At 35.7% G+C, this 22721-nt stretch overlaps 2 protein-coding genes across 7 annotated transcripts in view; one reads left to right on the top strand and one right to left on the bottom strand.

Annotated features, from left to right (window-relative positions):
* Positions 1-22721, top strand: part of LOC139979494 (somatostatin receptor type 5-like) — a 93175-nt gene that overhangs the window by 11572 nt on the left and 58882 nt on the right. The window contains exon 1 of one of the 6 annotated variants that reach the window (XR_011797182.1): positions 4146-4277. The exons of 2 other annotated variants lie outside the window; for them this stretch is intronic. The gene's annotated coding sequence lies outside the window, so the exon portion shown is untranslated. Of the gene's footprint in view, positions 1-4145; positions 4278-4696; positions 5242-22721 lie in introns of those variants that run through there. 3 more of the 6 variants (XM_071990348.1, XR_011797180.1, XM_071990345.1) reach the window with 3 other exon arrangements.
* LOC139979493 (protein FAM114A2-like) overlaps positions 6877-22721 on the bottom strand; it is a 314900-nt gene continuing 299055 nt past the window's right edge. Inside the window, exon 13 of the mRNA XM_071990343.1 lies at positions 6877-6889. The gene's annotated coding sequence lies outside the window, so the exon portion shown is untranslated. The remainder of the gene's footprint in view (positions 6890-22721) is intronic.

The following is a 22721-nucleotide window of genomic DNA, read 5'->3' on the forward strand; positions in this document are numbered from 1 at the left end:
CTTTCAATTATTCAGGTCGGCTGTCACTTTGTTTATAAACAAAACAGGAAACGAGATCTAAAAACATTGAGGGGGGGGGGGGGGCAGAAAAGTTTCATCACCGTTACCCGCGACTTCTATGGCAATTAGTCTAGTTTTCTTGAATTGAACTTGATGTAAACGGTATGACATTTACATGTATATATATATATTTTTTTATCTCACGATGACAGTCATTGGCGTTCAATAAATATGTAGTTTTCTGGGAAAAGACATGTAATTGACATTTGTTAAAAATTACTAATTCGAAAAATGTTATATATAATAGGCCTATATATTGAATATATTTGTATGTTTTTATTATGCGGAACTTTAATTAATTCAGCAGTTTCTTGAGTTTACACTGCACCAATCTAAAACTTTGCAAGCAAGTTTCTGACATTTAAGGAATGAAGGAGAAGTCGAAGAAGCATCGTCTGTTGCTATCGAAATTACTTGTAGTTGTTTTCACGATAAACGTGCAAGAAACAAAAAAATCACAGTATTATAACCATCAAAGTAGTTAGACTAATGCAAGACGCTTTCCAGAACATTGTCAATTCTCAAACTTGGTAACCACTTAAGCATATCTAGCTATTTTGAATCTAATCTCTATAAATAAAATAAAAATCTTACACTCTGTAGCTTTGAATGGTCATCTATCAAGTCACGAAATAAGATATTGAAGTTTATAAGATGTTTTTTCGTTGGCCTTTTTTAGTTTAAACTGAAAAATAATACGGAACTGGTTAGATATTTACCTACGCCTTTCTTTATAGTAATACATGTTGGTTTTTCAGAATGGATCAACTGTGATTAATACCCACTACACACTTATCTGGGCATGTCTATCCAGGCGAACTGGCTTTTGGACTGATCGATTATTCCCGCGGGGTGTCAAATGTTTTACAAAAAAAAAACAAGTGCGTTGGTGTCATTTACGGCAAGTTTCTAGAGTATGTACTAAAATACTGCAGTAATAACGTATTAAATGTAAAATATATATGTTAAAATATGTCTGTAAAGTACAAAGATTGTTTTAAGTGAATTATGACATCATATATCATACAATATGTATTCCTCTGTCGCATACAGCGAATCGCCAAGTCGATTATTCACCTTAAACGTTTCTCATATTGTTTGTGCTATGTAAATGCAGTGAAAAGCTCATACTACTGGTCGTTGAATCAAAGGTAACTAATTCAGAGACAGCAGAACTTGTTCTGTATTTATTGAACTACAAAATAAAATAACAGATTATCGCTGCTTTATGAGACCGAATATATGCGCTTACCCAGGTGAAGGTCACATCACTTGATACTCTGTAAGTATCAACGATTGGACCGTCAAGAACGTCTTGAGTCTTTTTTTTAAGGCATTGAATTTTAAATAGGCCTCGCTTAACACACATCATTAAACATACACATTAATGTAACATACATATTAATGTAAAGGTAAATGAACAACGGAAGACTAATGACTGGGATATTATAACAATCTTAAAAAGGGTGCAAAGAGTGCAGATAGTGCAAGGGTTCAAAGAGTGCAAAGAGGCAAAGAATGCAAAAATGAGTTACGAGCTCTAGGCTCCAGGAAGTGATTTAACCAGTCCATTCTTGGTTGTATATAGATGGATCGAAATTGAACGGGGTGGGGGGGGGGGGGGTGTGGAGGGGTAACCCCCGGTTCAGTGGCATAGCCAGAAGGGGTGGGGCAGGTGGCAGGGGGACGATAAAAATCTCCATTTGGGTGAATATAATATAAAGAAATGAGATACATAAGTGTACCTACACACGAGTAATATTATGTATTTGTAAATGTTTTGATACAGGGACGGTAGTCACCGGAAGTACGTGGGAGGAATGGGGGGGGGGGGGAGGCGTGCCTCCCCTCTTACGTATCCTCTCCCCTTTCCTCTAATGTGCTTCCAAGTAGCTCACATTTGATAACATACGACGCATTCAAAGTTGTATACTGTCAACTTTGAAGATTGTTTTACACAAAATAGTAGATAAATTGATGTCAATAATAACACCATTTCGCATCTAAGCATCTTTACTGCTGTGTTATTTAGTCAATAATTGTTCAAGTTAGGTCTTTCATTTCCATTACAATACCCGCAGCTTATAACAGAGGGTACATAACCTATATGGTGTAAAGGAATGTTATTTCAATACTAGCGTTAATTAGTTCGATGAATTCTTCGACTCTTTATAAACTGGAGAACATTGTCTTTGACCTTAAACACCACAAAGGCGACCCGTCTTCCCAGGTTCCTGGGATGCAAATATACTGTGGCTTCTGACTGGCGACCCCAAAAGATAATGCTAATCGAAGTTCGCCAAACAAACGAGAATACTGTGTATGCCGTATTTCCCATTTATTATTAGGATTTATGAAAAGACCTTAAATCTTAAATATCAACGACTAAATTTATGAGAAGTTTTTTTTTTTTTTCATTAACTCCAAGTAATTTCAGTCGCCACTGCGCGCAATGGGAACAACCATTTTATTGTGATGGAAAATAATTAAAATTATTCTTGCACAGTGATTTTGTGGATAAACCAGAGAGAGTTTGTTGTAAACAAAAGCTAACCTAAAGTTCTTACATTTCGCCAACAGTAATCACACTTTCTTGTATTCGCTCATGCGTGGGCCACAAACTGATGCACTAATGATTGAGTTTGACACCTGACGGAAGGCCAGTTAAAGCAATACCTTAAGGTTAAGCGATAACTTCCATCTTGGCTGGTGGTTGTTTATTAACTTTTTTTTTAAGAGTTCAAGCTGTTACATGCGCTTATAAAAAAAAAATTGGGCAGTATACCGAGATTTATGGACTTGCGTAGGCGACAGATTTTGTTTAGATTTGCAAGAAGCAAAAACTAAATTCTGTTCAACAGCTTCCATAGAGGACATGGTCTTCCGAGGTTACTTATCACCAGCAAAAAAAAGATTGAATGGTGTAAATGGTGGGGGAGGGGTGTGGGAGGGGGTTGCTGGAGACTCAGTTGGCGTGATTGCATTGGCAACCTGGCTTAGCGACTAATACGCTAATAGATTTATATCAAGTTAGAGACTCGAAATATGAAAACTACCGGACTGTGTGCAATTCTGATGAATTGTTTTCATTTTTGATCTTGACATATACCAATGGCGTTATTAATGCCAGTCTGTAGTCACTACCATTTGTGCTTGCCTTGGCCACTATATTTGCGAAAGTACCCTTCCTATACGATTTGTTGCACAATAAATTAGAGCACAATACAAGCCATACGAAGCTATTCTCTTGTGTTGAGAAATTAGTATACATCAAAGGTCGCTTTATAGTTCTGCGAGGAATATATATCGCGGTTACACTGGTTAACGAAGCCTATATCTTTCTCAAACATATAATGGATTTTTTTTCTCTTTTCTCCCCAAAAATTTTAACGGTTTACTTTGCATGGGCAATGTTATTAGTTTTGGCATTTTGATAACTGACTTTATTTTACCTTGCCGTATATATATCAATGTTAGAATCATGTTTCTAAATGCGTCTCTTCTCTTTCCATACTTATTAGAGGATGCTGATGAAAAATGTGTCACCAATTAAACCAGAAGCTACGGTTGTTAATCTATGATTGTTTGAAAGGGATATTCCAGTGTAGCTGCAGTTGATTGCGTAACAAAGAATATGCCTGCATATATTGTCCTTCATATCTACATCTACATTTAGTTTTGTATATTATGAAAGATAATGAATTTTAATAATTTTTCTTTGTTGTTTTTTAAAAATATGATAATATTGTGTGAAGGCATATTGCTAGAGTAGGTTGTGTGTGAATTATTTTATCATAGCAATTGAGCTGAACATATGTTTGCTTTATAATATTTAGGTCATTTACCCATCGACGCTAACAACAGTTTGACACATTGAAATCTAAACAAACTTTCCAAATGTATCACATTTCAAGGATGAATCAACAAGAAGATTATAGGAAAGTAAATCCATAGACCACATTCTGCGACTTTTCCTATTGTTAAGGAGTCGAGTATAGGTTACATTCAACCAACCATATCTCGAGTGTTAGGGAAAGTTTAAATAAAGAAACAGCTCAATGCTTGAAAGCACCTAACAATACGATGTCATTTATGAATATGCATGGTTCAATTGATTTACTTCGTGTGAAGTGGGCACTTGGTCGTGTGACAACTTTCAACATGGATTGTACGAGCATTCATACATACCGACACTTATACAAAGAGGCTTTCGACAGGTATTTATCACTGTAAATCCGTGATGCATCATTTTGTGTGTGTGCATGTTCGTCTGCATTGCTTATATATATATATATATATATATATATATATATATATATATATATATGTAGAGCACAGTGCTTATAAGCATGTTATCAAAGATATCTAGGTTGTCTAATACGAAGATGCATGGTTGCTTTTATAGATTGCCTATAATGTAAAAAACAACAGTGTCTTTCAATGAAATCACGTAACAAAATGTATGGAAGAGAAATGTTTCGAGGTGAATTAAACATGATCTCCGGATATTGCGGAAACATTGCTTCATTACATTATCCATCACTGTCAGGCTCTACATTCATGGACTACTATTTGTTTTGTCCATCTCATGGCAAACTGTGCAGCTATATTATGTTGCGAGCACTTCAGGTATATATTTTGATATCAGCGAAAATTCAATTCAATTATTTACTGTTGTCTCAATTGAAATAACTAGAAGCCATCGATTTTCTTCTTCTTCTATAAACAGTCTGATAAAATACGATATATAGTTTTCGCTTCTCAGTACTGAAGTATACACTCTAATCACGTTCTCAAGAGAGACAGGAGGTCTAGGCGAGTCACTTAAGAGCCTGGTAATAGATGGGGGCACCGTTAGGTATTCAAACAATGAGAACGATGCCTGTATACCTATAGATATCCATTCAGCCTCATATATCCTTGTGTTGCCCTCGCGTTAGCTTTTACCTCTACATTTGAAATAAGTGAGAACAAAGCCAAGCTCTTGTCCTATTATGTTTATTAATTGACGCGAAACACTTAGTAGCTGTTGGATATCACGTGATATAGCTATGTACTTAAACCATACAAGGTCACAGTGATAAGATCTTACTCTCCCTTTAACCAATTGTCCTTCGGAACTCTCATCTGGTACTTATTCCATTTTCTCAAGTACTGTATCATCGCAAATCATCTTACCAGGTAAAACAACACTATTATTCCTTTTTTTACTCTGATATATCACTATATAACTATATGCATGTCACTGGGACGTAGAGAGAGTCTACAACTGAGTCCTTTTAAACCTTAAAAGTAGTATGTGTGGTAGGTCAAAGTTGAGAGAAATGAACTCGAGATAGCAATATATATAGGTATATTTTGTATTGGTATAAATGTAGTTACCCTGTTCTACAGGTCTTAGTGATGTGCTGCAGTTATAGTGAGGATCCTGTCATTTGGATAACAGCGTATGTGTCTGTATGATAGATGTTAACTCAGACACAATTCAGCAGGCTGGGGTGTGTTCTCAATGTGTATCGCGTATTCCGCTACGTAAATGGACGAAATTAGTATAATGAGTTATAGTGTTATGCACTTGAACTGGGAACTTCCGAGTTCTTTTCAAGGCATATCATCAACAGAAAGCTAATTAGACCTACATCGTCCACATCATGTGTACCTTACGAGGGAACAGCTATGATAGGTTGCATATGCTGGAATGCCACTAGTTTTATTTGTTCAGCTAAATTGTCCAAATTTGACCACTTCAGTGACCAGGCAATTCATATACCATATGTACTCATGCTAGAAAAGTACAATCACCGGCCTTTGTCCGTTATAACGAGTGCATCTGCACTCTCTACATGGGATGTATAATTTGAGCAATAAAACGCGTTCCGTGATTTTAATGGTATATTTGTCATGAATCAAGTGCACTGGATCGCAAATTATTACTACACGTGGTGCAAATCTTCTCTTTCGCTTCGACACGAGTAGCTTATGTTGTCATGATTATGTTAGCATCCGGGTAGATTCCGGTAGATTCGTATTGCTCGCCTGCTGCATGTCGAGATACTTCAACATACAGGTACCAATGTACCCCGTCAGAACCGGAAGTAAGGGTCAGATATACGTGCCCTCTCTATAGTGTGATTCATGCCGTTACACTAATACTAAAGACATGGACCAATGTACCCCATCAGAACCGGAAGTAAGGGTCAGATATACGTGCCCTCTCTATAGTGTGATTCATGCCGTTACACTAATACTAAAGACATGGACCAATGTACCCCATCAGAACCGGAAGTAAGGATCAGGTATACATGCCCTCTCTATAGCATGATTCATGCCGTTAATCTAATACTAAAGACATGGACCAATGTACCCCATCAGAACCGGAAGAAAGGGTCAGATATACGTGCCCTCTCTATAGTGTGATTCATGCCGTTACACTAATACTAAAGACATGGACCAATGTACCCCATCAGAACCGGAAGTAAGGGTCAGATATACGTGCTCTCTCTATAAAGCATGATTTATGCCGTTACATTAATATTAAATACATGTGCCAATGTACCCCATCAGAACCGGGAGAAAGAATCAGGTATACATGGTCTCTCTATATATGATAGCATGGTTTATGCCGTTACACTTAACAGCCAGAGATCTGACCTCGTGACCTTTGATTTTTTTTACCGATTGTGCATATCATTACGTTTGAATTACGGTGGTCGCGTAAGGTTGGAGTTTTCCGATTGCCATAGATTGCCAAATATGATTCATAATGCCCAAAAAAGACACCTGCGCGTAGAAAACAAAAACAATATTAAATGCATAGGTGGAATGTTATGTTGAAATTTCGTAAACATTGACGGTCAAATTAGCCCAAGAAAATACGATAGCAGTTCCACGATGCTTAAAAATCGCTTCTAAAAAACGATTAAGCATGAAAACAACTCGTAAGGGACCCGAATATTACATTAAGTGAAATTCCTTTTAGATTTTGTCCCATCAAGAACGGCAAACATCTTAAGACGGCTATTCACAGTTTGTAAAGAAGCAGATTATGCGTTGCGTCAGATTGGCTGGCGGCCATATTGAATATCGACTTGAAGTTAGCACAGTAGTTCAGCTGAACATTGTCTCTCGTGTATTGATCGCATGTGTAAACAATCCATTCCATCGTTTCGCATCAGATGAAGGTAGGGATGAGTAGATAGAATGTAAAATGCAATTTTAAATCTCATCAACTTCAACTTCAACATAGTTGACATACACTTCGAGAGCAGTGGCATGAGGAGAGGTGGGAAGTGGAGATGGGTGGTGGGTAAGAGTGACATAGCTAGGTGAGGCTCATGGGAACAATATCCCAACTTAAACGGGCAATGGCCTTAATTAATTTATTTCATGGGAATTCTGAAGTAAAGTTTATTATGTATGTATACATGCTTAGCCACTCCCCCCATCCACCATTGGGAGCATTTCATTTTTTAAAACACCTGGTTGCTTATCTATTTAATCATAGGCGGACAATGACCCACACCAATCAAAGAAAAAATATGCAACTTTGAATTCCTTTTCAACATTGTTATTCATTGATAGAATATTTTAATGGCAAGTAAAAAATGATATTAATACAAACAAGGAGAATATTCCCACAAGTTTAAGTACATGGAATGGTAATATGAAAACAAAGAAACATGAAGCGGGTTATAGCAACGATTTTTCTCCCACATATGCTAATATGACATCAATCAAGTGCTGCCAGCGGTAAAAAAAACATGTTTTAGAATAAACCACTCACCAAAGACCTCACTCATTACCACTACATAGCAGCAATTCTGACTAGGCCAAGAGAGACTGGCTAGAGTTGTTTTGAACAAGGCTCAAAGCATATGCAATGTTACACTCCAGCAATAACTACACACATGCAAATTATGAGAAGTAATGCTGCCCCCCCCCCCAAAAAATGGAAGGTTCTTCAGACTCCACTCATTACAACTGCAGTGCAGCAATCCTTAATAGGTCAATGGACCTGGGTACTGTTTGATTTTGAGCTGAGTTCCTATAGTGAATGTAAGGTGTTCACCACTGAAGCATATGAACCACACAGCGCTACCCAAATGTGAGAATGATGAGCAGTTATGTGTTCTTTCTCAATACTAGCAGAAAATGACCTATAGGTGAGATCTTTATACTAGCATAAGCTGAAGCACCAACTGGACAGCAAATAAAGCTTTCTCACTTCACATGGGGATATTACCAGGTCTAATTAGTGATTCCAGTCATTAGCACTGCCTTGCAGCGAGTCTGAATATGTCATGAAACCTTAGTGGTATAATCCAGCATCACCAAGAAGCAGAAAATAACCTATAGGTGAGATCTTCTATACAAGTATAAAGAATCACAAGGCAAGATGTGTGCACAACATTTTCTTTTGCAAATACAGAAGTATACAAATCATAGAATTCCACACAACTGCAGTGCTGCTGTGGCTAAATCCTAATCTACAACAGAATCTGTAACAAGTACTCTGCCAATACTTAAAACTATATCATATTAAAACTTTAACAGATAGATAATAACTTGTACATGAAAGTTAGCACAAGTTTTTAATGAAAGGCACACCATCTCTGATACAATTGCTATGAAAGCCAAACCATGCTTAGAAGTTAGAAGATAACATTTAGTGAGGAAGTTTATTACTTTGTATCAGTTTGACTATGTATTGATCTAGACATCTATATGGTCAGGTTAGAATACATGTGTTACCAAATTGGTAAATGGCAGTGACAAAAATGACAGACACTGTATGTAAAATATCAAGATCTTAAAATAGGCCTATGTGCAGGTAATTTGCAACTTTAAAATAATGGTTGGCTGACTGTGGTATGAAAGTATATGATAAGTAAACATAGAAATGAGTGAACGTCTTCAGCAGTATAATAATATGTAATATATGATAAATACTTGGCCATAATGTTCAATATCTCTGTTAAGGTAATGAATGCATAAGTAGATAAGCACACTTCAGCAAAATAACAAAAATAAACATAATCAAGGTACAACTAATGATTAAAATGATAATTAAAGTAAAGTGAAAGGAGTATAGTTGTACTGATGATTATGAAAACATAAGAGTATATAATGTGCATCCACTTTTCGTACTGATAAATGTTATATAGTTGTTCTACTAATAACAAATATGAAAGAAAGCATATATATTTTCCGTGACGACTGTGACACTGATAAAAGTTTACAGCTGTTCAACTGTAAGTAATATATGACAAAAAGATAACCAAGGACAGAATTGTATACATGAACACTAGCAGATACGTGTGGCCACTTTGACACTGATAAAAGTAATATGGCTGTTCTAGGTAGTACTGTATATCTAATGAAGACAGAAAATCAAAAGGACACAGAAATAAATCTTTTAAATGAAATGGTATAATTATGTGAACCCTTATGAAACTGACAAAAGTAATATTGCAGTGCTACTGCAAGAAAGCATAGAATCAAGTGATACAATGAATACAAACATAATTCTACAGTACTACTTGCAAGAAAGCAAGGCGACCTCTTTGGCAAGGTGGAACCAAAGTAAACAAAATGGCGTCAATAGGTTGCGAATGTACCCACCAGGCAAGACTTTTTTATGTCGCGTTATGTATGGTTATGTATAGTTATTATAAGTGAAAAGAAGTTAAAAATTTCTCTGAAAAGATGTGCAGTGACTATATGCACAATGAATATAGAAAGGTTTTGAGAAATATAGAATTGTGATATCCTTTAAAGCAAAGGAACAGGAATGATATTAGCAGTTTGTAGGCAAGTATAGCCTATAGAAAATGGCAAAAAAACGAGTATTAAATAAGAAACGGGTGTTACCACTTTAGCAAAGACTGACATAAAAGGTGTTGTGCAAACGATATGGAATAATTTTGCAAACACGATTCATTACAAGTAAAACCAATGGTAACTTGTCTTGAGGCAGTTCAATGTACTGCTTCTTAATATGTATCTATTACTATAACAAAGATAAAACCATATTTTGTCAAACACGTTCTGTTCTTTTCTTTTGACAAATGACAATATCTTTTAAAGAATACAAGATATGAAAAAAAAACTTTTCTTCAAAACAGATACCAAATCATTCATGGAGAGGATTTCCCATGGAAGAAGGGTGTTCAAAGTGTTCAAAACTGACAGTTATACTACACATGTTTTAACATATCCATCTCAATTTCCTGTCTTCCCACCCCCTCCTACTAAAAAAAGAAACAGAGTAAAGATTCTGCATGCAGTTACTTGCTGTGTGGAGAATCACATATTTATTGCTTTCTTCATGTACTGGGCAATCTTTAACCAGTATACGAAGAATTGGAAATGTCTACTAAACACCAACACCCCCCGCCACCCAAAAGTGTGATAGTAAATGGATTGGCAAAAACAGTCGCAAGTTACAGACAGTGCTTTTCTAAACCTTTCATAAGGAGTCACATGGAGGGGTGCAGAGTAATACTAAAAAAGTCCTGCCCACTGCTGCCATATTGCCAGAGTTGCAATACATAGTTATAGCTCACTTTGAATATTGATATATAAAAAAAATACAATATACAGTACTCCTTGCAATCAACACGATTTATGCACAAGGTTTACTGTAATATGAAAATTGACAATGTTTATCCAACTTGAAAAACACTATAGGCTTCTTTCAAAAGTGAACTTACTTTGTAGATTATTGATCCCAACAAAACAAAAGGTTTCCCCGATGATGTGGTTAATCCAAATCGTAAACGTGACATCCTGCAATATTCCTGAGAAATTTTTGCAGAACACAACACAAACTTTTTTTTTATTTCTTATCTGGAGTAATCAGCAAAAAGAGCAAAGGCTGGCAGTTTTAATTGCTTCTAAACAGGAAAAACGGGAAGACTAGAACAAATTCTCTTCACCAATGAAGCACGTTTTGGTCTCCGAAATGTTGTTATAAGGTGCAGTAATCAAATAGACAAAAAGTCAAGCATTTGTCAGGATGCTTACATAACAGTCGAAGCTTTTTATACCACAACATTGGACGGAAACTAGTGACAGCTCAAATTTAGGTAAACACACCTCACTATTTTTCCCGCAAGTAACGTTCATTAATTCGTCGTCAATCGTATACCACAGCAGCTTGAGTTCGTCAAAATTCGGATATTTTCGGGGAAAAGGAATGTTTTGCGTCACACTTCAAGATTTTCAACGCTTCCGACAATTTCCTTATGTGGTGTCGATTTGGATTCGCGCAACTTCGCAAGCCGGAAGAGAGGAAGAGAATAGTTTAACTACTTCCGGTTCAACTTCTCGTGTCTAATAATTGCGCAATAACGGGGTTTTTTTTGGCTGAGGTCAGATCTTCGACTGATAACTTATGCATCTGCACCGATGACCTCGTCAGAGCAAAGAAATAATATGAGGTATACATTCTCTCTCTTTAGAATGATAAATGCTGTGACACTAATACTAAAGACAAATCAAATTGTCAGGTATTACCCGCTCTCCCTGTAGAATGATACATGTTGTTACTGTTTTAAGTGATACACCTTAATAATATATTTACATGCTCTTCCTATAACTGTTAAGGTGAACATGCTGTAGCACTTAAACTAAAAATATGTATCTATGAACCCGTCAGAACAAAGATATGTTCGGGTATACATGCTTTATCTATCGGTAAACATGCTGTAACACTTACACTACAAATACCTTCGACAATGAACCCAGTCACAACAAAGAAATGAATATGCTGTAACACTTACACTAGAAACCTGTATCTATGAACCCGTCAGAACAAAGAAATATTCAGGTATATATGCTCTCACTATCGGTAGACATGCTATAACACATTACAAAACAAATTCGACAATGAACCCAGTCAGAACTAAGAAATATTCTAATGTAAACGTTGCTAAGAAACATGATCATATAGCTATACATATTCACATGTAAAATATAACAGTGTTACACTATTGTTTTATTTGGCGACTTCAATTTCGAACTGGTTTTATTTTTAGAAATTAAGAACAATAATGGCGTATCATTCTGACAGTGAACAGCTGTGTGAAACTATGAATTTCGAATGGAAGGTCTCATACATAATATTTGACCAACAACTCCCAGATATGACAAGAGGGAGGGGGGTGAGGAAAATACAAAGCCGTGGTTATATTGAGAGAGGGATGACTCTCAAGTCTTTGGGCTCATTTACTAGATTCAAACTACAAAAGCTGCAATTACTATATCGATGTGGATTATTATAAGATTATTATAATAATTCCCATGTGATGTAATAATTGCAAGAAATGATAATATTATTGATGTACTACTATTGATATCATGAAATTAAGGACACAAAACGCACTGGAAGAATGATTAATTAGGTCATTGTATCCGATATTTCGTATATGGATGTCTCTCATTGTCCTTCCAAAGGATTCGGACCTTACAACTGTCATTCATATCTTCATTAAAACTATAAGAAAAAGTTTTTGTGCCAAATTACCGACCTGCTCCCCCTCCACAACACCGCCATGTACTTGGATGAACCAGAGAGATGTCATTTAGAACAAAGAAAAGTGCGTTCTGAGAATGTCAAACCCTGCAGACAGGGGAAAAAAATCGAAGCATATATTCACTGAGGAATTCAAGAGGATTTCCTTCCCAAAATCATTATTCGTTATACTGCTCGAATGGGTCAACGATCTATAGTCCAGAATTGCAAACAGATCTAATCATATTTAAGGAAAAGTTTTAGGCGATGCCCCGCGACTGGCTTCCGAAAATTTGATTTTCCTTTTTGCAAAACGAGATCCTCCAACTAAATTGTATAGTGGCTCGATAAAAAACGTTTTTTTTCCCTGAAAAGGTGTGTAACAACATTACGTGCTCCTCTTTACTTTCTGTGGAAATCAAAGTTAAAAAAAAAAATCAAAAAATTAATCGATAAAGTTTCTTCTTGGTACCTCATACGGACTGCATAGTTTCAAGGGTGAAAATGTACAAGTTACATGCTTCATGAAATTTGCAATTCAACTAAATAGAAAACGCCTGAGTTGAATTCATCCGGTTTTACCAGTTTCTTCTGATTCTATTTCTCGTTTTGATTTTTTCAAATGAAGAAATAAAAATATCGAGGAATGTGTATAATTTGTCACGGTGTGTACAACAGTGATTTGATTTAATTATCAGCCGAGACCGGTCAGCGTGAAGTATACAGGACCTTATATTTTGTATTCAGAAAACCCGGTCGTTCATGTATCCAAGGGTTTACAACGACTGCTTCTGCGACATGCAACTGAACTTCTGGTACAGTAATGGATTACAATGAACTTGTCTCGCCAAAAATATGAAAAACCAACATTTAATTATATGAAGTCACAGTACGTCGTGGAGAATTCTTTGAATATATATATATATATATATATATATATATATATATATAAATAAAAATCGTAATGAGTTGGAAAATCAAGTACAGTGAAAAAACTTCCAGCCTCCACCGGGATTCGAACCCGGGCCTCCCGCTCTGTACGCGGACACCCTAATCACTAGGCTATGGACGCTGATTGTATGTCCAGAGGTTCGAAACCGGTAAAGAAGGTCGTAATTCCACTGTAGGCGTTTGTCACCTGTTTCGAACAATACTAGGTTCTGTTTTTGGTGACATATTTTGCCTTACTCTAGAGATCAAACATGATGCTAACCAACTCGCAAATCATTTGTGATTCCTAAAGCCGGATCTCGAAAGAGATACTTCGAACAGACTTTATGTTAATGCAATGGAGGTAAACGACAAAGTAAATGAATATATATAAATGAAAATCGTAATGAGTTGGAAAATCTCATATATATATCTCATATATATACGCTTCCTAAACGGATTTTTTACTGTAATGGCTTGAAAATTGCCAGCGGCATCTGCTATATTTGTTCGTTTTAGACGGGTTTACGTGACAGTGGTAGGCTATCTTTGCGATCTTGTAAAAGTGGGGCGGACCATTCGAAAAGAATGTATCAAAACACTAGCGGAAATCTTGAGAAAAGAATGCTTGGTTGAGTCATGTACTCTTTATTTTAATTATTAAATAAGAGATGAACTTGTCAAAATGGGATTCTATAATGTATATTTTGACTATTTATAAGTAGTCTCTCACGTATTCATGAATTACTTTGATTTTTTGATCAAGAGGACCCTATAACGTAAACCGATCATGTACATAGCATACTTATAATGCGTCATTGATATACGATAACTGAGCAAGTACGTACGGATAGCTCAGCCGCGGGATATGGCCTCGCATTTGAACGCAATTTGTAATCGATTGCGGTCGTATCTGTTCGGTTTCTTTCTAAAAAGAACCACCATATAAATAAATAAAAAAAATAAAAATAAAATCGGTCACTGGGCCAATGAGGGCCAAAGAGAGGGCGTAACAGAATTAGAGAAAACATCTTCTGACATTTTTGGGTTATATTTGATACGATAACCGTGTCCGGCCATAATTAATATCAACGTGAAGATGTTAATCCAAGAGTAGTGCTTTTATTTCCATTTTGTCTTTCTTTGTAACGGACGAATTTTTTTTTTCCTCCACCGCCAACCGTTGTGAATTTTCCATTTAGTATTTATCCGTGTCCCTTCACAGTATGCAGTTTAATTCGGTTTGTGTATTTTCGTTGGCGTTTAAGTGGTCTACCCACGCGTCGGTTTGACTGATTGATTAGAATTGACTCATCAAATTGCTGTCTCTCACCCCCGACAAGACATTTCAAGTTCTTTTTTTTTCTAACTTTAGACTGCGAGATAAAGAAAAACACTTTATTTTTTACCGCCGTCAGTTTATTGGATTTTCTAAGTTCAAATATTGAAACGTCTATTGTTGATCGTTGGTTATTGAGTGGGGAAGTGTCCCCCCCCCCCGCCACCGACCATGTTTCTGAGGGTATAGCAGCACGTGTTTTAAACTACAGGCACGAATAACACTAGACGTATACTGTACCTTTGTTTTCTTACCTTGAAAGGGTCAGGATCGTTTTATTTACATATATACTTATATATACTTATATATATATATATATATATATATATATATATATATATATTACTCAGGACAAAGCAGCGATAGTTTCCATGTTGTTTCTATCGTGGTGTCTAAAATAGAGTTATTTATTAAAGTATCCCCATGATATTGGTCTCACGATGTATAAACATCACCAATACATGTGAAACTAACTAACTATTTATATGTATATATATATATATATAAATATAAATGAAAATCGTAATGAATTGGAAAATCAAGAACAGTGAAAAAACTTTCAGCCTCCACCGGGATTCGAACCACGGGCCTTCCGCACTGTACGCGGACACCCTAACCACTAGGCTATGGACGCTGATTGTATGTCCAGAGGTTCGAAACCGGTAAGGAAGGTCGTAATTCCACTGTAGGCGTTTGTCACCTTTATCGAACAATACTAGTTCTGTTTTTGGTGACATATTTTGCCTTACTCTTGAGATCAATCATGATGCTAACAACTCGAAATCATTTGTGATTCCTAAAGCCGGATCTCGAAAGAGATACTTTAAACAGACTTTATACATATATATATATATATTTATATTTATATATATATATATACATATAAATAGTTAGTTAGTTAGTTAGTTTCACATGTATTGGTGATGTATATACATCATGAGACCAATATCATGGGGATACTTTAATAAATAACTCTATTTTAGACACCACGATAGAAACAACATGGAAACTATCGCTGCTTTGTCCTGAGTATCTACTATAATGGAGCTTAACTACTACAAATGAGAGACATCAATATCCGAACTTAATTTTAAGCAAAATTGCAATTTCAATCTTACCTTAAACTTGGAATGACACCGTCATTGATATTTGACACGACTTGCATAATTATAGTCAATATATATGCATATTAGTATGATTATAAAACAATTTCTTGAATCAATTTTGTGTGGAAATCGAATTGAATTTCTCACTAGCTGTCTGTTCCCGTGAAAGTAGTATTACATCTGCATATTTTATCTTTTATACAACCAAGCAACAAATAACGTAAGCAAGACAAGTCATTGACGTTGTATACGTCAGGCGCGTAGGAAGAGCAGAATAAAAAAATTGTTTTACAGAATGCAGCGTGCAGAGGACTACGTCACTTGCAACAAAATAAATAGCTTATTTGAAACGACAGTGGATTTAGTATATGAATATAGTTACATGTCATAAAAGGTCTTCCATTTTCTTTGTTTCAAACGAGTCCTGTTTAAATATGAAATCATTTATAAAATATTGAATGTTTTGTTGTAAATTTGTCAAAAATGAAGTTAGCAAACTTATTATATTTCATATTCATATTTCACATAATACGGGTGTAAGACGGCTTTTATACTTCATACACATATTTCACATGGTACAATAGTGTGTCAGATGGCTTTTTTACACTTCATACACATACTTCACATGGTATAATAGAGTTACAGACGGCTTTTATACTTCATACACATATTTCACATAGTATAATATAGTGTCAGACTTATTTATACTTCATACATATATTTCACATAGTATTATAGAGTGACAGACGGCTTTTATACTTCATACACATATTTCACATGGTACAATAGTGTGTCAGATGGCTTTTTTACACTTCATACACATACTTCACATGGTATAATAGAGTGACAGACGGCTTATTTATACTTCGTACACATATTTCACATAGTATAATATAGTGACAGACGGCTTTTACACTTCATACACATACTTCACATAGTATAATAGAGTGTCAGACGGCTTATTTATACTTCGTACACATATTTCACATAGTATAATAGAGTGTCAGACGGCTTTTATACTTCATATACATATTTCACATAGTATAATACGGGTGTAAGACGGCTTTTATACTTCATACACATACTTCACATAGTATAATAGTGTGTCAGATGGCTTTTTCTACACTTCATACACATACTTCACATGGTATAATAGAGTGACAGACGGCTTATTTATACTTCGTACACATATTTCACTTAGTATTATAGAGTGACAAACGGCTTTTATACTTCATACACATACTTCACATAGTATTATAGAGTGACAGACGGCTTATCTATACTTCGTACACATATTTCACATGGTCTATTAAAGTGGCAGACTTATTTATACTTCATACACATATATCACATATGCTATGTGAAACTGGATAATCTTGTAAATTACTGCGTTAATACTTGGTAGGCATGTATGGTCTTAAATGACTTAATGGATAACCTTATAGGGATTCCAAAGCTTGTCGTACTTATTATATACTTGATATTTTCATGCCTAGCACATATAGAGAGGTCATATAACCTATATCAATACTTGATATGCATGTTGCACTCATTAGATTTTCTTGAATTATACGTTTAAGAAAGTTTATAACCTCTTTAACTATCAATACTTGATACGCATGTCACAAGTGAGATCTGACGTGAGACTGGAATATTCAAGGGAAGCACACTACGTCCTTCTTTTATTCTCAGTACTTGATACGCATGTCTCAAGTGTGATCTAACGTGAGACTGGAATATTCAAGGGAAGCACACTACGGTACTTCTTTTATTCTCAGTACTTGATACGCATATCTCAAGTGTGATCTAACGTGAGACTGGATTATTCAAGGGAAGCACACTACGTACTTCTTTTATTCTCAGTACTTGATACGCATGTATCAAGTGTGATATGACGTGAGTAAAGCTCGCACCCTTTTTTTACTATCAGTATTGGTGCAAATATTTCAGGGATGATCTTTGATGAGATAAGGTAGTACTTCATAAGGAGTTCATAACCTCATTTTCGATCAATACTTGATATGTAAGATTCATATGTATCATGACATTTGACCTCCACCAAGGAAGAAATTCTCCTACTATTTAGCCTGACTTTCATTCTGCAGGCCATTTTTTTTTTAGTTTGAACGCTGCCGGGCAAAATACCTGATATATCCTATTTTATTCAATTAATTTTAGCCTACGCCTAAACCCTTGAGAAATCAAAGGAAATACGTTTGTTTGAGAATTAAGCCTGAGGTAAAAAGGCAAACCGAGAATTTTAATTCCAAATTTGGAATACGTCAGTTTCGAATCGATATTTGGGTATTAGCCTATAACCTATCATCACAAGCACATGTACTGTATAAGAATGTTCTCAGATAGACTACGAATTGTAGAAGGTTACAAGTTTTACCTTTCTCATCTGGGAATATATCAAACTCATAAATAAGAAACATTTTCACACTTTTCGGGGTTGGTGCATTCCTTCGCTGCTTCATTCTGCTGTCGGTGAATATTTTAAAGTTTTATATTTTCTTTGGGGCGAAACTTTAGATGGACTGTACTATATTTGGTCATATTTGAGATGAGAATTTGAACCATTTGTCACAGTTATAGATGATACTTTTCAAGTATATGACTTCTTACATACCGGTATAGGTTACAGTAAGTGTAGTCAAGTTGTTTGAAAGTGTCTAACTCGAATGAAATACGATTTCCTGAGGCAAGGAGATGAACGGCCATCTATGAAAGCATAACACTGTTGGAATAATACATGCAGGCATGTGATCAGCAATTCTGATTTCGAGGGGCACCAAAATATTTAAGGAGAAACACCAACAATTTTAAGGTTGGCAACTGTAACTTGTGAAGTGTTTTTGGTTTTACACAATGGTGGCACGGGAGGGGACACCATAGTATGTATGGGGAAGGGGAACACGCCCCCACCCCCCCCCGTGACCCGCTTTATATATGAATAGCTTTATATATGAATACATGCTGACAAGGTTGTCTCTACATGAAACAAAATGTTATCACAAAAACAGACGTTATATTGAATCGAGTGATCGTATTGGGAATTAACGCCAAACCGAAAACTTTCGAAAAGCACCTTCACATTACTTTCTGACACGGCGTGAATTCTTTGAGTGATTGAAGTTAGTATTTTCAAGTTGTTTTAAAACAGTGTGATCCCGAGAGAAATGTCAATAAAACTTCTCGAGACAAAATGCAATTTACCACAGACATGGACTCCCTAAAATTGAAGAATGGAACATATAATAATGCTGGACAGATTGGACATATATTAAAATGGTTTTCACACGAGTTAAGTCAACATGTACTAGCACTAATAATTGGAGTTTGTCTACTACTCAATTATTGCTTGTACTTATTCTTACTGGGGAGGGAGGGGAGGGGGGTGATGAGAGGAGGGGAAGGGAAGGTCAAGGGGTGGTTTTGTTTGTTGTTTGTTCTCTTTTCTAATTGTAAAGTCGTGTATTTTTACAGGGAGTGTAACTGCCCGGCAAGCCCTATATGTTTTTTTAGTACACTTCCTTTCACAAGTTTGATTTCTCATCTTCTTCTATGTTATATGACCTGTTTATGTTGTGATAAAGCTAAAACTAACTGGAATGAAATATATGACCTGAATTGTAAAAGTACACGATATTCATGAAAATATCTATTATGGGAACACACGCAAACCTAAAAAACAAGGAGTGAGGAAGAAATGAAAGAAAGAATAAAGAAGATGTCAAAACTTTCGCATTAATTTTGATATTTAATATTCAAACCGTTTCCGATAATAATTATACTAAACTTAAAATATCGAGGGTTCATTAATTCAGGGAGTCTTTTAATTACCGCCGGGCAAACTATAAACAGTTTCATAATTTCGCGTGGGAGTCGCACTTATTAAAAGTCAACAATATTTAACGATTTTTTTTATTGACATTTTTTATAAATATGGAATGGTATAAATCCATAATAAATATACAATAGAAATATCACTCCGAATGAAAGTCGTTATTTCGATACAAAGACAATTAGACGAAGAATCCTGACGCTATCATAATATACGCCAAAAAGAAGGAGAACATTTATGACTCTAGACTGAATTGTAAATAAATGACGGAGTGTTTAGATTTTCTCAAGTACATGAACACTTGTTGCCTGTATATAACTTCATCAACACCCCTCCCTACCCCCCCCCAAGAAAACCCCGCATTTGTGAGGAGTAATTACTTATTCTGAAAGTAAGAACCCTGACTGCTATGTTCTATTAAAAATGACGAAATGATTTAAAACGATCTAATTATATGTTGTTCTGTGAGATCAACAAATCGTTCTATAAGTAAAAACAGCGACGTAAATTATGTGAGTTATTTCTTCTTATCATGATGTTCAATATATTCAAAGTCGTGACTTGGAGGCCTTTATTTCTTGACAAATTATTGATATGGACTTCAAACGATTAATTACGGAGTCCAACCCGAGGTACGTTCGTGATATTCCACAGTTTCTCTTTCGCAAGGGCTTTTCTGGGCGAAATCGATCAATGTTCACTGTTTATGAGGCCAATAGAAAGTGATTCTGAAAACATTTGACAGTTTTACATATGGCTGGTGGCTATAAGAAACTATATTTAGCAACGGACCCTATTCAGATGTATAGTATTGCGGCAAAATGTCAATTTAACTAGACTGACAAGTTTTAAAAAAAGGGGAAACTTACCAAAGCTGAGTTTGATTGAGGAATAGTCACAAGAAAAGAAAACCATGAACAAAGAAGAACATTTCGAGTGCATGATCAATAACTATAGATAGATAGATAGATATGTGAATGATTAACACAATTAGTATGATATTGATTATTTATATTATTATTAGTATGATATATATATACATATATGTGCATATATATATATATATGTATGTATGTATATATATATATATATATTCTCGGGAAGGTCTTAGAGAAAATTGCTACTGCGCAATTGCGATTTATTTACACGACTGTGGGCTATTCTCTATGATGCTATCGGCATATCGTAGTTTCTACTCTACTGAGACTGCTCTCATCAAAATCTACAACGATATGCTCATTATTGCTATCGATGAAGGTTTGAGGCTGTCGTCGTCTTGCTTGACTTTTCGTCAGCTTTCGACACGATTGACCATCAAATCGTCATTGAAAGATTGCAGCGTAGCTACGGTATTACTGGATCGGCTATAAAGATGCTTGAGTCCTATCTTGAAGACCGAAAGCAAACTATCGTCGTAAATGATTCTCTTTCGTCTCCTTACCTAATACCTTGGGGGGGGGGGGGGTTCCACAAGGGTCTGTCCTTGGACCACTTGAATTCATTTTGTATACTAGTCCTTTAAGTCATCTTATCGATTCACATACGGGTGTTCAACACGTTATGTATGCTGACGATACGCAACTTTACATTACCATGAAAACAAAATGATCATGATACATGTCTATAACCAATCTCTCCAATTGTATCGCTGACATCAAGCAATAGTTCACTTGCAACAGTTAACTCCTTAACGATTCGAAGACCAAAGTCATCCACGTCACCTCCCGGATTAGAGATTCGAGTAACCTACCTGACCTCACTGTTGGGACAAATGTCATAACTCCTTCCGAAAATATACACGTGATCTTGGTGTCTTGACCATAAAGTTCATTCTCTTACCTAAGTCATTGGGGAGGGGGAAGGGGAATTTTGGATCCCCCCACCTTAATTTACTGTGAACGCTACTGAATTATAGTCCTTAAATTCCACTTGAGGACATTATGAATTGCTGATGCTTGCTTACTGCACAAATGACTTTCAGTTTGAAGTCACTCTGTCCCAAGAGTTTAACTCCCCCTCAGTTTTCAATGTTGGCATACAGAAAGACGTATTGATGAGGAGATTCGATCGCTTGTAAATGTAATTAGATATACTTGACTATAGGCTGTATAGACACCGGGGACAAAGTCCACACAAGAATATGTGTAAATGTGATAAATGCTTACACGAATGGGAATCAGTTAGCATGAACTCACTCTTTCATAAGACAGACAACATTTCCCCTGAAGGAGTTACCAATGTGGACATCTTCAAGAAAAGATAACAATTTATAGATTCATAAAGAGACAGAAAAAAAAAGAATTGTTTGATTCTGGAATCGATAGACTATTAAGTAAGCCAAATATAGAAGTTCAGTAAATTTGAAATTGAAGGATATTTTAACCGTTTATGACTGTGTACACAAATGAGGTTCACTAAGCATAAATTCACTCTATTATTAAGAGTGAAACTTGAACTGTCCGAAAGATATCTCATTGTGGGCAATATTAAACAACGAATGGAGAGTAAGCGTTTGATTAGACATGCGGACACTGTCAAATTATGTTGTCCCCCCAAGTTGTGCAAAATGTATGGAAGTGATTTTATGTTCGCAGATACGTTACATATACAGTATATGTAATATACTCTGTAATGAACAAGATTACTGAACCATTTGGGTTGTATAGAATTTATCTTTATATGCAACAGTAAATAAATAATGTAATCGCCCTCTTCGATCAACTATCGTATATTCTGAATTATTCGAAAGGGAGAGAAAGAGACGGAGGAAAAATGAGGAAGATACATTGAAGTTGAGAAAGAGTAAGAGAAGGATAAAAATATGCAATCTTCTCGATGTCATATATTTTACATAACTCGGAGCCGCTCTGCAGTGTTTATAATTTTAAGTCGAAGATGTTATAGGGGTAACATTAAACATGAACA

The sequence above is a fragment of the Apostichopus japonicus genome, chromosome 14, assembly GCF_037975245.1.
Source record: "Apostichopus japonicus isolate 1M-3 chromosome 14, ASM3797524v1, whole genome shotgun sequence".
In the NCBI taxonomy this organism is placed as follows: Eukaryota; Metazoa; Echinodermata; class Holothuroidea; order Aspidochirotida; family Stichopodidae; genus Apostichopus; species Apostichopus japonicus.